Below are 14,481 nucleotides of genomic sequence, written 5' to 3' on the forward strand. Positions count from 1 at the left end.
GGATTGCCAGAGCCCAGCAGGTCAAGGCTGCGGTGGTTGGGAGTGTGTCACTGCACTCCAGTCTGGGCAACAGAGTGCGACTTCAACTCAACAAAGAGAGAGAGAGAAGGTAAAAGAAAGAACTAGAAAGTAGAAAAGAAAAATGTGAAGAGAGTTATAAATAGAAAATATATTTTTGGTAAGGAAGGATATTTTTTAAAAGAGTAATTTTGTACAAGAAATAATTTTGTATGGTAAATTTTGTCCCATAATAAAATGACTGGTTATTTGGGAAAAGAATAAGTATAGAACAAAACAGAAAGTCCAAGCATGTCATAGATGGTCTGTGTAAAGTTCACAAAGAAAAATATATGAAAGGAATTCTACGTATAATCAAATTTGGTAAAGTAAATTATTTCATTATTTTTATAAAGGAACCATTAATATCAGAACCACACTAATGCTTGGCCACAATGCCACTGTGTCAAAATAACAGTGTTTTCATAAGTCACTAATCTGCACTCTCATAAAAATTGTAACGGTTAAAAAAAAGTTTACAAAAATCTTACCTTATGGTCAAACTAATTAAAATTAAGTAAATTTGTTTATAACTGTATTAAAATTAACTTCAATGTTACTAATACATTCACACAAGAATAAAATTTGCTATTCTCTTCAAAACATAATAAAACGTTTTTACTTACTTTTTGAAAGGACAGACAGAATGGGAAGCCATTTTTCATCTTGTTCTTAAACCCTGACACAATGATGAGAAAATAGAAGCTGTGCTTTTGGAGAAATGCATACTTTAGATATAATTAACTTTACCGACTTTGTCTTTTCAGAAACAGACTTCCAGGTATCAGAGTATCTCATAGTGGCAATCAAGCTTGCCTAGAGTAAAGGGAATTTACAAGGCCTAAGACATCATGCATTGGGCAAGGATTGTAAAAGTCATGAAACTTGTAATTACAAAAGCTATGACCGCTCAGAGGGGGAGCAGGTGGGGATTCGATCTTCCAGTAAATTGGGCACTATCTACAGGGAAGCCAAGGATCCCCCGAAGCTACCTACTGGGAATGCCTAGGAGATAAGGGGAGGTACACGCTCCATTAGGTCTAAGGAATGTTGTTTGGGAAGGTGCCGAAGAATTAGAATCCTTGTCACTCCCTTCTCTAGGGACTATGATAATGTGGGCGGACATTAATGGGTCTCTATGTCACAGGTTCTCCAAGACATCCACAGGTGGTCGACAAGGACGTCACAGCAGTTACTGCAGTCATGTGCAACATCTCCAAGAGAAGGATTTAAGCCAGGACTCCGGGGGGCTACGACACCACACTCACCTAGAGTGTAGGCCCTGTCTGTGGGGGGGGTGAATTTTTCTTAAATAAATCTTTTCTTCTCTCACCTCTGTGTGTCACAATTCTTTGCATCTTCTCGGATCTCTGGGTTGCTGGCGCACACCTCCGGCTTGCCAGCCCTGGCAGTGCTGCGTGCCTCGCCTTGCCTCTCCACCCTCACCCAGTCCATCTGTACCCTAACATTTTTGGAGGTTCCACCAAGATCTGTCTCTCTCTCTCTTTCTTATTTCCTAACTGGTGACCCTCTGTGAACTGTGTTGGAACCTGGTGGCAATTGAAGGCTCTGGCTGAGGCTACACTTCAGCGTGCTGAAAGGCTCCAGGGAAAAACATCAGACTGCTGTAACCCGACTGGGTGAGGGACTAAGGTTAACTCTTTACTTCCTTCTAGCCAAGATTTCTGAATTTCCCCGTGGACTGGGCTGGATCTCGGAGGACAACTGACGGTCTCTGCCTAGGGCTACTCCCTAGGGCGGTAAGAAGGTCCCCGAAGGAAAGTTCAGACCGCCAGCTCCCGTAAGGGTGGGAGACAAAGTGCTTGGTTTCTTTACTCTTTTCCTGGTGGTGAAATAACTCTGGCTGGTGAAATAACTCCACGAAGGACCTTGAAACTCCAGCAGCTACCATACACCTTTCTGAGCCTTTGGTGAGTTATCCCCTTTTCTTCCATCCACACAAAACATATTTGAATGCGTGCTCTTGGACTGCCCTTTGTTCACATGACTTTCTGGGTCTCTATAAGGCCCAGAAACATCCATGATACCAAGAGTCCATTCCAATAGTACCCCTGTTTCCTTTTGCGCACTCTTAGCCATCCGTTTGGATGACTTTATGGGTCTTTTATAAGGCCCAGAAACATCCATGATACCAGGAACCCATCCCAACTGTCCTTTTACTACAAAACTGCTTTGCAGCCCCGGCACCAGCTCTAGCCCACCTTGCCCCAAATGACTTTTTTCATCTGGTGGACAAGTATGGGGAAATTAACAAAACCTGGCCAAAAAGTAACTCCCTAGCTCCTAACACGCTTCTGCAGACCTAAGAAATGACAAGTACCTTGAGCTCCCATATAGTCAAGCCTTTTATGTGTTAACTTGCCACCCAGTTGTCTGTTCCTCTTGCCGTATTTCTGTGTTGGCTCCCCAGACCCCATTGTCCATAGGCTCATCAGAGGATACTAATCTGGCTGAGGCGATCCTCCCTCAAAAAGGTTTTCACCTCCTTTGTCCTCTCCTCTTCCTTCTACAACTCTGATTCCTGCTTACCCTCTAACTCAAATGCTAACCCAGCTGGTTTAACTTCTCTAGTCTCTCTTACAGTCTGCTTTCACTACTCCACTCTCCTTTAGTTTCCCTTCCTTCTCTTCCTTCTTGCCTTCCACCTTTACCTGCGAAGGAGGGCCTGGCGTCTCCGGACGGGCCACCTAACCCTGGCCTTCAGTCTTTCTCTTTTACCTTCAGAGAAGGGGCAGGTGCCAATCGCACCTAACCCCAGCCTCCGGCCTTCTCCCCCCACCCCCACTGCTTAATAATCCTACTAGCTACTTAATAACCCTACTAGCTGCAAAAAGTCACCACCCCCACATGTTCTTGGAAAGCCCATTCAAGTTTCCACATGACTTAATAGGTCTCTTCTCAAGGGGGTGGCTGGGACAAAAGGATATTAAAATTCTTCTTTGTTGTTTTCTTATGATAAAGCTCTCTCAAGCTATATCTAAACTGGGGCTATATCAACCTTCTTCCCAGACAAAAAGTAAAGGGATCATATAAATTAATCCTGTTAGCTAACTACAAAAAACATGCTATTAAGCAGGCTAACTAAGACAAAATAAAAGAAGTTTTTTTAAAGATCAGATAAAAATCCAGCAATGTTTCTAAGTAGCCTCTCTGAGACATTGCAGCAGTTTATTATTATTGATTTAAACTCTCTGGAGGGATAAGTTCTTTTGGTTATGTATTTCATCTCCCAGTCAGCACCAGATATTAGGTGCAAACTCCAAAAATTAGAGAAGGGCCCACAAACCCCTCAATTAGAACTGTTGAACATGGCCTTTAAAGTCTTTAACAACCAGGAGGAGGAAAGAATGCAGGACCGCAAACAAGTAGGAAGCGTTTCAGCTTTTATCTACCACTTTAGCAAAAAGAGCCACCACTGATAATCTTCCACCCGAGATGGTCAATTGCAGAAGGGGTACACAGCCCCTCCCAGGTTTGTTTCTGTTGCTGTCAAAATGGGCATATGGCCAAAGACTGTCAAGCCCCACCAATGTCAAAACACTGTCCCAAATGCAAACAGCATGGACACTGGGCTTATGATTGCCTTGTTCGCCCAGACAGAGAAGAGCACATGGCCCAGAGGCTTGCTGCTAATGAGGGACACCAGGCACCTTGCACAACCTCGGAAGGAGATCTCATGGGCTTGCTCCAGTCGGATTGACTCACCCCTGGCTTGGTAGCCCCAATGTCTTCAGAACAAACTATTAAACCAACCGAGCCTAGGGTGGAAATATCAGTAGCTGGCAGAGTTATATCATTCATTATTGGTACGGGGTTTACATGCTTAGCTCTACTTGAATTTCTCAGTCCACTCCTTCCTTCACCCCTGTCAGTTGTGGGGGGTGCAGGGCATTGTATCCAGGCCCCTCACTATGCCATTACTTCCATGTGTTCTGAAAGATAAAATATTTCAACACTCCTTCCTTGTTATGCCAGTGTGTCCTGCTCCATAATTGGGAAGGGACATTATGACAAAAAATTGAAACTCATATTATTCTTTACCCTGAGCCATCACCAGTGTGCTTTTGGGGTGCCTTTGGATTCCCCTAATAGTTCTACATTGGATCCTATCCAAGCCCTTCCACTGCATATAAACTTATTGCTTTGGTTAGAACTCTGAGGTTAGGAAAAATGTAAAGAAAGTTGTTGGTATAAGGTATGTTTTTAGTAAGAAAGGAAAAAGGAAAGAGAAATAATTGTATAGGAAAGAATCTTGTATGGTACATTTTTGTTCTATAATAGAATGGTTGGTTAAGGAAAGTATAGAACAAAAATAGAAGGTTCAAGCATGTCGAAAATGGTATGAGTATGTCGAACATGGTAGGTAAAAGTTTGTGAAAAGAAGTGAAAGGAGTTCTATAAACACTCGAGGCTACAAAAAATGTTCTATAAATTTACCATTAATATCAAGTACACTAATGCTAGGCTTACATGCTACTCAAAGACCAGAACACGAGCTTCTTAATTAACAATCTCAAAAAGAATTTTCTCCTTTAAACAACAGAGGGGGAGAAGAAAGAGACAAAATTCAACTAGCCTCTCCCTGCTACTGTCTTTGTTACAAAAGAGCAAGGCTTTTTTTTTCTTCCTCCCCTCACTGTCTTTGTTTTTTTCTTTTCAAAATCTTTGGGCTATCATTTTAGTTAAATAAGTAACTTTTACAATAACTACTGTGATTTTGTGTTATAACATGCTTTTAAAAACTTTGGAACTTAAACTCTTCATGTTCTTGATTCAGTCTCTCTAGGGTGAGATAAGAAGCAAGCTCCAGGAACCACACCTGCCCCATACCCTCCTGAATTCCCTACAGACCAGGTACAAGGATTACTAGCCAACATAGAATGAATGGCAAAATAACCTGGACTTCACCGTCTAGCATATCAATCATTGTGAAAGTATATCAGACCTATTATTAAAAAAAAAAAAGGAAACTATTTCCTCTTGCTAATGTTTACCTGTTTTGAATTCTCAATTTAAGCTACAACCTAACTACATGTCTCTAATGTTTTCAATTTTTCTTTCTTCAGACTTTGTCAAAGTGGTTGTATTTCCTTGTTAAGGTACAACTATAGATAATTTGTGAGACAATATTTTAACTTACATTGACAAATTAGACACTTTGGCTAAACATACATATAATTTATGAGACTACTTTCATTTTTCCAGCATTGTCTCTGGGGCAATAGCCTTTTTTATCATTGTTTGCTTAATAATTTTTGCCTGTGCTCTTGCTTCATGTTTCATTAGATCCAAATAATATTTGGTTAAGGTTCTGCCATTTCCTATTCATGCCCTTGGAAATAAATAGGTAGAGACCCCTTGGAAATAAATAGATAGAGACATCACTACGGCCCCATCTCAGCAGGAAGTAGATACAGAAGAAGGATCTTTACCCTGTTTCCCAGGATCATAAGAATATTTCCAAGAGCAGGAGTGGGGAATGAAAGAATAGACCGAGAGTGGGAAGCCATTTTTCATCTTGTTCTTAAACCCTGACACAATGATGAGAAATAGAAGCTGTGCTTTTGGAGAAATGCACACTTTAGGTATAATTAACTTTACCGACTTTGTCTTTTCAGAAACAGACTTCCAGGTATTCCAGGTATCTCATAGTGTCAATCAAGCTTGCCTAGAGTAAAGGAAATTTACAAGGCCTAAGACATCATGCATTGGGCAAGGATTGTAAAAGTCATGAAACTTGTAATTACAAAAGTTATAACCCCTCAGAGGGAGAGCAGGTGGGGATTTGATCTTCCAGTAAATTGGGCACTATCTACAGGGAAGCCAAGGATCCCCCGAAGCTACCCACTGGGGATGCCTAGGAGATAAGAGGAAGTGCAGCATCCATTAGCTCTAAGGAATGTTGTTTGGGAAGGTGCAGGAGAATTAGAATCCTTGTCACGCCCTTCTCTAGAGGCTATGATAATGTGAGTGGATATTAATGGCTCTCTGTGTCACAGGTTCTCCAAGACATCCACAGGTGGTCGACAAGAAAGTCACAGCAGTCACGGCAGTCATGTGCAACATCTCCAAGAAAAGGATTTAAGCCAGGACTCTGGTGTGCTACAACAGCACACTCACTTAGAGTGTAGGCCCACTCCCTATATGTGGGGGGTGAACTTTTCTTAAATAAATCTTTTCTTCTCTCACCTCTGTGCATCGCAATTCTTTGCCTCTTCTCGGATCTCTGGGTTGCCTGCGCACACCTCCGGCTTGCCAGCCCCGGCAGTGCTGCCTACCTCGCCTCTCCTCCCTCACCCGGTTCGTCCGTACCCTAGCACTTTTCAAGTAAACTACAAGGGAGGGAAGGGACAGATTCAGTTGGCCCCCTGTTTTCTTTGTTAATTCTTACTGCTTAAGGAAATTAATCTCCTCTACAAAAAAATTAGGTTTTTACTTTTCAAAATCTCTATATTATTATTTTGACTAAATGAATTTCTACTTTACAATTGTGGCAGGATGCAGCAAATGCTTAAATATATTTCTTGTATGATTGAGTGAATAAACACAGAAACATGTAGCTGGCTCAGGATCAGCAGTTGGCCTCATGGTAATCACTAGCCCAGGGCAGGAAAGGAGTTGATAGCGATTAAAGGTATTTCCTTTTGAAAGGCAAGCTGCAACTTTAAAGACCCGCCCTGGCGCCAGGCAGGTTTTGTTTAAGAAAGGCCAAATGGCCCAGAGACCAGCTATTTCATGGAAATGGAAAAGAGTCTTACCTAAAATCCCCCTTCTGAAGTTGATGGTTTACAAGCCTGCAGTTCCTGGAAACTATTTGTTCTTTAAAAAAAAAAATCTGATTTTGCTGAGTACAACCTTGTAAGATTCTAAAGGAAATATGTAATCACTCAACACGACCCCCCTCCCTTACCTAAACGAGGGTATAAGACCCACATCTCCTGTTCTGGGGTGCTCGAGCTTGATTTGAATACATGAAATTCTTGGCCTACTGTGCTAGCCAGCGTAATAAAGTGCCACTTCCTATAATAGTCTCAGTGTCACGATCTCTCTATTTTTCCTGCTACATTTCTGGTACACTGGCTGGGAAATGGAGATTGGAGACGGTGTGTTCCACCTCCTTTGTCATCAAGGTATGACCTCCAGGGCAATGGGAAGGGCAATCTTGCCTGGCGCTCAACGGACCTTTCAATCCGTAGGAGGGAAGCCCCTCCCGGCACACTGAAGCTCGGACCACGAAAGCACAACAGGAACCCAAGAGGCAAGGAACTGGCACAAGGACAACCACCTGATGGAAAGGACAGAAGGACCACCCGATGGAAAGGGTAGGAATAAAGGCCTTTGCATAGACCTGCCAATGGATGGCAGAAGGGGAGCTTGATCACCTCCCGGAGCCCGCTAGTAATCTTCCAGCCTAAAGGAAAGGGCTGAAAGGCAGTGGAAGGAAACACTGTCTGAAGATGGACCCATAGACTCCTAGGATTAGGACGGAGAGTTGACAAATGTGCTGTGTGTGCTTGTGTGTGAATGAGACGGACGACGGGAAGGTTCCGCATAGTCTGCCGTTGAGGGTGTACCAACCTACCAATTGCTAAGAGGTGTCTGAGATATCTTCGTGAGGAGTATGACTGGAGGGGGACAAAGCGCATGTTTCCCATACCCCTCATTCTCTTATTTGTGTGTGTCTGTCACTTTAAATCTGCTAAAAAACTGGTTGAGTTATTATGCTTTGTTTGATGGGACATGTGGTCTTTTAAAAACTTGATTGGCACATATTTCTTGATGTCATTTTATGTCTCCCTTTATTTGTGTGGTGTTTTCTCCCAACCCGCTGGCACTGTTAAAATTTCTGCCGTTTGTTGTTAAGGTTGTGGAAAAATTGCCTGTTGCGTATAAGAAGTGTTACTGGTTATCTTAAATTCTTTTCGGGGACCACTCCCCCTCCCTTTCTTAGCCTTTGTTCTCCTTCGTAAATTCTGAAGGGGCTCATTCTAATCCACCCGTAAAGAAACGGAGAAATGTCTCTTATATGTTACTTAGCCTCTTGCTAACTCAGTGTAAGTTAATGATAGCCTTGGGGAAAAAAAAGAAAATAATTTTGTAATCTTTCTCTGGCAACTAAGGGAATGAATAGGCTGTTCTTGTTTTCAAATGCTAAAAGCCAGGTTAGTTGAAAGTAAGTCCGTTTCTAAAGGTTTAGGCCTTGCCTAAAATCATAATCAACTGCTTATCCCTGTAAAACTGGAAGTCTCTTAGAGTCTTGTAATGTATGCTGAGTCCCTACTTTATATGGTAATGCTAAGTAACACTAATGCTTGCGTTTTGGGGTTATGCTCATTTAATTGTCCACGTCTTACAACTAAGGCTGCTATTTAGTAATTCATGAGGACTTTTGACAATTTTGCCTGTTCATAATTAGGAATAAGTAGGAACAGATCATCTTACATCTATGTGGTCTGTTCACTCTAAAAAGGTTTTGTACCAGGCCATTTTTGTAGACATCATTGGAAAGTCATGAAGAAAAAAAAAAAAAAAAGAAGGCTTCAAGAAAAGCTGAGAACACTCAGTCTGGGAGAAGCATCAGGGTTCCAGGAAATTCCTGGCATTGCTCTTTATGACTTTATTTAGTTATTTGTTTGTTTTAGAATTCTCCTTTGAGGAATAAATTGCAAGTGTTCAAAGCAAATTCTGGGTTTTCAAGAAACGTGACCAAGAGAGTGTGTAGTGGTCTGTGTCCTCGGATTTTGAATGATTTTGAATGATTGAAGCAAATTAAAATTACATGGTTTAATAATAATAATAAGTGCCTTAAAAAATCAAATTTAAACTCACTACAAGTTAGCAGATAATAAAATTTGAAAAAAAATAAAACTATCTGGCAATTAAATTCACTTTGTAGACCTAAGGAAAAATAAAATGGTCAAAAGCTCTGTATGCAGAGGCATTTTAAAAATTTATTTCCTATAGAATATTAAATGCCAAACTCCAGAGGCTTAACTCAGGACTAGGAATACCAAACTCCCAAGTATAGAAAGCCTCTAAAGTTCTTAAAAACTGAAACATTAAGAAAGAAAAAAAAAAAAAGGAGAGGAACTCCAAAATGAGCACAAGCCAGAGAAAAGGTAAACAAATTGGCAGTTACCACTAAAGGCAAAAGCTCCAGCCACCCAAAAGAGGCCTGATAAGGATAAACCTGCTAAGGGGATGGTATCAGCTGCTATGAATGTGGTCAATCTGGGCACCTCAAGCACAATTGTTCTTAATAGCCTAAGCCCCCAGAACTTTGTCCAATGTCTGGACTGAAAAGCCACGGAAAGAGATGGTGTGGCCTCTCCCGAAGTGGGGGGAGATACACCTGGCTCAGCGATAGTGGCTGTTGACTGAAGGGGGAAGGGCACGGCCCAGTGCAGCACTCTGTATGCCATCCACCCAGAGAATCCTTGGGTCTATATAAATGTGGCTGGGGTCCAAATTAATTTCTTAATACTGAGGCAAAGTTTTTAACCCTTGTGTTCATACTGAACTTCTTCCTCCTAAAACCTGCTCTGCAGTGGAATTAAAGGTGTTCCAAAAACTAAATGTTTCCCCTAACAGTTACTAGAAGGTAAGTTCAAATTATGACTGTAAAAGGTTATCTATAAATAAATAGGAAAGCAAAAAGCAAAGAAAAAATGTAAAAAGGTTGTTAGTGTACAAATAAGGTTTTAGCAAGAAAACAAAAAAGAAAGGAATATAAAATATATATATATATCTAAGAGGAAATCTTATATGGTACATTTCTGTCCTATAATAAAGTAAATAGTTATGAAAATTTTTAAAAAGGAGAACAAAAATGGTATAAGGAAAGTTTAAGAAAAATATACATACAAAAGAAATTCTATAAACAATCTAGGCATAATAAAGTCTTTTTCTAAATGCAAGGCTCCAAACATTTTCGAATTTCCCTTCAAATTTTATATAGAATTTACTTAAGTGCCTAGTTCAAATTATAGTCTAAAACAATCTGTCAGGCTACCATTATAGTCCAGAAATACAAAAGCTGGTACTTGTAATAAAGCTACAGAAATTAAAGTTTATCATTTAAGTTATGCTAATAACTTCAGGCCTTGTAGCTTTTGTATAAAAAAGTAATCAACCACTGCCTACAATTGTCAAAATGTAGGCCTGACTTTATTCCTTCTATTGAGCTAAAGTTCAGTAATTTCATGCCCACATAAAGGTCATGCAAAAATTCCAGCCAGTGTCTACAAACAATGCCACTGTTAAAACAAATCTGGATGTCTCAAATCAGACAGGGAGAGATTTTCGATCTCTGGCTAGGCAGGATTGCGCTCATTATCAGCTCTGAAGAAATTACAGAAGATGGGCCTTCACCCCTCAGCACCCCAAATGATTATGGGATCGAAAAATCTCTAAAGAATAAATAATTAAGGGAGGGTAGCTAGCACAGGCTAGACATAAATAAATTTCCTATAGGTAGGTTTTAAAAGGCATTCAAATGTTTCTACTGCAGGACAAGTGGCAACCTGTCCCACCCCTTGGCAAATCCAGGGAAAACTCCATCAGATGTAAAACTAGGACAGTACAAGATTTCAGTTTGCGGGTTAGCATAATAATCACTAGAAATCCTTTGGAGACATGAGTAAACTAAACATAGGTATTTGGTATTGCATCACTCAGGATCCAAGTCCCTGAAATGGAATTTGTTAAACCTTTGAAATTGCTTAACGTTAGGCCTCTGAAGGAAAGGGGGGCCACAAATGTAAATGCTCATAAGAAAATGTGTTGTCTATTTGGGATAAATTTTAATCACAGTTTATGAGCTTATTTCCCTAGACGCTTCTTGGACCAGAAGAAACTCAAACGTCCAAGGGGATTAAGTGCTACTAAAAATTAAAGAAAGGAAGGACCCAATCAACAACTGTAAGAAAAAACAGGACCCTAAGGGTGGTCCTGTTCCTATACTAGTCTAGAGAATTTAAATGCCTAACTTCTCTATGAAGTCTCAAAGGGGGGGGCGAACAAAAGCCCCTGCTAAGGGAAAAGGCCCCAAAACAGGCCTTTAAATAAAGTAAACAGGCTTCTTGCCTTTTGTAATTCCTTATGGGTGGTCACTCCCTCTCATTAGGGGCATACAGGAAAACTTAAAGGAAGTTTGAAATCTTGCCCTAAAACAACAAATGCAAGCCTTAGGTTCAATTCTAAATGCCATCTATTGTCAAGTCAGAGAACGATTGCCAATTAGTTTACCAATGCTCATTCTTTTAAGTCAGGTGATATGGTATGGGTGAAAGAGTAAAATGTACAACCCCTAAAGCCCCTTTGGAGGGGGCCATTCACTGTTCTTTTATCTACCCCAACCACAGTCAAAGTAGCCAAAGTAGTTCCTTGGATCCATTATAGCAGAATTAAGCCGACTTCCTAGGACTGGGAGTGCACCACAGATTCAGCAGTGTCCCTTAAGCTGACCATTTGGAAAGTCGCGGAGCCCAACGAAGGACGTGGAACTAATTTATCCATCCCTGTTCCGGAAGCGTGAAGATACTTCAGGCCCTGCTTCACACACTGGAAACTCGGCAGAAGCACGGCAGAAGATTAAGAATTTGGCTTAAGGACCCAGCGGACATTACTGATCAGCCTTTGTTTTGCTTTGTCAACCTTTATACTTGCTAAACCATTTGTAACTTTATTTGTTGTAGAATTAACAGTTGTCCCCATTAATCATGTTAAAAAAGGGTTTCAATAGCATTTCCATCCTTTCTGACGATAGGAAGTTTACTCGTGCTTTTGTGTATTTCTTCCTAATCTGGGTATCTACCGCTTCCCCCTTATACCCAGCATGTAAATGTATAGAAACTATCTGGCCAGACTTAAGGGTTTTCCATCGTTGTTCATCCCAGCCAGAAGTTTGTTATACTGATAAACATATCTGCACCCATAATGGCCAGCTATACTTTGCTGGGTTATCAAAACAAAGCTACCAGTACATTAAAGCTGGTGTCATAGCCTGTAACACCCCCAAAAGCACAAATTGGGTTTGTTGGAATTTTGCTTCCTCACCCAAAGCTGAAAAGCTGATTTAAAAAACTGCAATTAGTAGTTCCTCCGACTGCCCAACAGTCAAAACTAACCCCCTTCCCTCAATCGTGGGAAGTAGGGCATAATCTGTTTATAAATTTGACTGAAAATACAGCTCGGACACTTGGTGTCAACAATTGTTGGGTATGTGGAGGGGCACTAATGACTAAAGAGTGGCCTTGTAAGGGAACTAATGTGAATGCTTACCAACTCCTCTAATGGAACCATTCTTTGACTGTTAGAACAGAAAATGAACCCCAGAAGTGGATCCTCTCCTCAAAAGTAATTGGAAAAGACTGTTTAAGCAGAGCAGGTTCTGCTTATACTCAATGGGTAGGAGAGACTCCTTGCAAAAGAATATTATACTGGAATTCAACCCACCAGACCTGGTGGCCAACAAAGCCTGTTTGGTATTGGGCATCTGCTTATGCAACTAAATCTTCTCAATGGACTAAAGGGCTATTTTGGATATGTGGAAAGGTTGCATGTGCCCAGCTCCCAGCGTTATGAAAAGGCACATGTGACATAGGAATAATCCAGTCAGGATTTTTCCTTCTGCCGTACCCAAGGGGGGGATGAACTAGGCATCCCCCTTTATGCAGGCCTCAAAACCCGAGGTGCTCGATCCCTCGATCAAGTTCCTAATATAGGAGGGACCCAGGTTTGGAAAAATGACGAATGGCCACCCCAGAGAATTATAAATACTTATGGCCCAGCCACATGGGCACAAGATGGGAGTCGGAAATGCTACACGCCTATATATATATGCTGAATCACATTATCAGGTTACAAACTGTCTTAGAAATTATAACGAATCAAACAGCCATGGCTTTTGAACTTGTTGCTCAGCAGCAGCCCAAATGCATGCAGCTATTTATCGAAACTGCTCAGCTTTGGACTACCTGCTGGCGGAAGAAGGAGGAGTATGTGGTAAATTTAATAGCTCTGACTGTTTGCAAATAGATAATAATGGTAAAGTTATAACTAATATAGCCATCAATGTTAAAAAAAACTTGCCCATGTCCCAGTGAAAGAATGACAAGGCATAAAAATCGGCAATTGGTTTGAAAACTTGTTCTCGGGTCTGGAAGGATTTAAATATATTACTGGATCTATAGTCCTAATGGTGGGCTCCTACCTTAACCTCCCTTACATAACCCCAATAATTATGAACGCCATTTCTGAGTTTATGGAAACAGTTGTTAAATGAAAAACTGCGGCCCATATAATGTTGATGCACCAAATTAAGGATAATGATGCTTTAGATCCATAAAAGATCAAGCATCAAAGGGGGGAATGTGGCAGGATGCAGCAAATGCTCAAATATATTTCTTGTATGATTGAGTGAATAAACACAGAAACATGTAGCTGGTTCAGGATCAGCAGTTGGCCTCATGGCAATCACTAGCCCAGGGCAGGAAAGGAGTTGATAGCAGTTAAAGGTATTTCCTTTTGAAAGGCAAGCTGCAACTTTAAAGATCCGCCTGGGCACCAGGCAGGTTTTGTTTAAGAAAGGCCAAATGGCCCGGAGACCGGCTATTTCATAGAAATGGAAAAGAGTCTTATCTAAAACCCCCCTTCTGAAGTTGATGGTTTACAAGCCTGCAGCTCCTGGAAACCATTTGTTCTTTTTTAAAAAAAATCTGATTTTGCTGAGTACAACCTTGTAAGATTCCAAAGGAAATATGTAATCACTCAACACGACCCCCCTCCCCTACCTAAACAAGTGTATAAGACCCCACATCTCCTGTTCTGGGGTGCTTGGGCTTGATTTGAATACATGAAATTCTCGGCCCGCTGTGCTAGCCAGCGTAATAAAGTGCCACTTCCTATAATAGTCTTGGTGTCACAATCTATTTTTCCTGCTACACAATAACTCATAATCCTGAGTTGAGATATCATGCTTTTTTTTATTGAGTTGAAGTCTCACTCCTTTGCCCTAGCTGGATTACAGTGGCATGCATACTCACGGCCACTCCAGCTTCAACCTTCTGGGCTCCAGCGATCCTTTCATCTCAGCTATTTTTATTTTATCGTAGAGATGAGGTCTCGCCAAGTTGCCCAGGCTGGTGTTGAGCCCGTGGGCTCAGGCAATTCACTTGCCTCGGCCTCCCAAAGTGCTGGAATTATAGGCTGAGCCACTGAGCCCAGCCAAGATATCATGCTTTTAAAACCTTTACTGCCGGGCTCGGTAACTTAGCCTGTAATTCCGCGCCTTGGGAGGCTGAGGTGAGTGAATTGCTTGAGCCCATGGGTTTGAGACCCGCCTGGGCAACGTGGTGAGATCTCATCTCTACAATAAAATAAAATAAAATAAAATAAAAATTA

Source organism: Carlito syrichta, unplaced genomic scaffold (genome assembly GCF_000164805.1).
Source record: "Carlito syrichta isolate Samal-C Ts95f unplaced genomic scaffold, Tarsius_syrichta-2.0.1 Scaffold305683, whole genome shotgun sequence".
Classification (NCBI taxonomy): Eukaryota; Metazoa; Chordata; class Mammalia; order Primates; family Tarsiidae; genus Carlito; species Carlito syrichta.